Below are 1887 nucleotides of genomic sequence, written 5' to 3'. Positions count from 1 at the left end.
GCATATAAGTCCAAATTATTTAAAATTTGGTGTTGTTTAATTAGTAGTGAGTCTTAAAAAATATTTTTTTAATATTATATATTTTATTTTAAAAATTAATTTGAATATCATTTATTTATTAAAAATATTATTTAATATTATTTATTCTCATTTCATTTAATATTATTTAGTTACAAGCTTATTGTTGTATTTAATATTTCAAAAAATTAAAATTTTTTAAATTAAATAAAATATTCAGTAGTGAGCATTAAAAAATAAATATAATTTTTAATATTAATTATTTTTTATTTAATAATATTTATAGTATTTATTTTTGTTTTATTTAATGTTATTCAGTTATAGACCTATTATTATATTTATTCTTTAAACAACTAAATAATATTAAATAAAATAAATAATCAGTCGTGAGTTTTAAAAAAATATAATTTTTAATTAATATTATTTATTTTATTCAAAAGGATAAAATTTTAATATTATGTATTTTATTAAAAATAAAATTTTAATATTATTTATTTTATTAAATAAATTTTTAATATTTTTTGTTTTATTAAAATAAAATTTTAATATTATTTATTTGATTTTATTTAACGTTATATAGTCATAGGCTTATTATTATATTTATTCCTTCATGAAACTAAATTATGTTAAATAAAATGAAATAATCAGTAATGAGTCTCAAAAAATTAATATTATTTTTAATAATTTTTATTTTATTTAATTTAATATTATTTAGTGAAAAATAAATAATATTAAATAAAATAGAATAAGCAATTGTGAGTCCTAAAAAATAAATATTATTCATTTTATTTAAAAGAATATATTTTTAATATTTTATTTTATTAAAAATATTAGTTAATATTATCTACTCATAGGCTTATTGTTATATTTTTTCTTTTAGAAGTTAAATAATATTAAATAAAATAAAATTACATTTTAATATATTACCAGCCAAACCACATAAACTTATAAATAAAATTAAATAAAATAAAATTACATTTTAAAAAGTCACTGCCAAAACACATAATGCTATAAATAAACTGTAAATAAAAAGGAAGATAAGGGGTTAAATGAAATTTGACAACACAAAAGACAAAAATAAGTGGTACCTCGTAACTGTTGCAACATAGGCGGAGCCCTACATATTGTATTCAAGAAGTAGAATTTGTCATTAAGCGCAAATATCAATTTCACTTTCAGAACTTTATTTATTATAAATAAGAGCCATGTATTAACTGGCATATTTAAAAAGTAATGTTAGTTAACATTCTTTCATTTTGTCACTTTCCTTTTTTGTATATTCCATGTTTTATGTATATCATTGTACTGCTAATATTGTTAATGAAGTGTGGAAAAGCAATTCAGTCAAATTCTATCAAAATTAGACTTGGCAAGAGCTAGTGTTTAAGTGATTTTCTATCGTATTCTTATTTCATCATCCATTAGTTAATGAGAACTTAAACCCGTTCGTTATCAATATCGTATTATCCAAACCAACTCATTTAACTAGCTATTTTTAATATCATATCTTTAGTTTAAAATAAAAATAACAATTTGTAAAACAAAACTCTATAAGAATATAATATTAAACAAAAGAGAATATTAATATTCTTCATGTTTAACATAATCAAATAATGTACCAAAAAAAATTTGACAATTTAGTTCTAGGCACCGATATCATTGATTAAAATTTTGGAATTAAAAAAATTATAAAAAGAGAATTGTGTGACATGAAAAGATGCCAATGTACAATGATAGCTACAAACTTTATAATAAATACTTAAAGAATTTTAGTTGTCATAACTTTACATAAGTAATCAATTTAAAGTCAATTGATTTTTTCTTTAAAAATTTATCATTTAAGTAATAAATTTTATTAAATTTTTAATA

Source organism: Citrus clementina, unplaced genomic scaffold (assembly GCF_000493195.1).
Source record: "Citrus clementina cultivar Clemenules unplaced genomic scaffold, Citrus_clementina_v1.0 scaffold_1, whole genome shotgun sequence".
In the NCBI taxonomy this organism is placed as follows: Eukaryota; Viridiplantae; Streptophyta; class Magnoliopsida; order Sapindales; family Rutaceae; genus Citrus; species Citrus x clementina.
The sequence above is the reverse complement of the archived record's forward strand: the minus strand, read 5'-3'. Positions refer to the sequence as shown.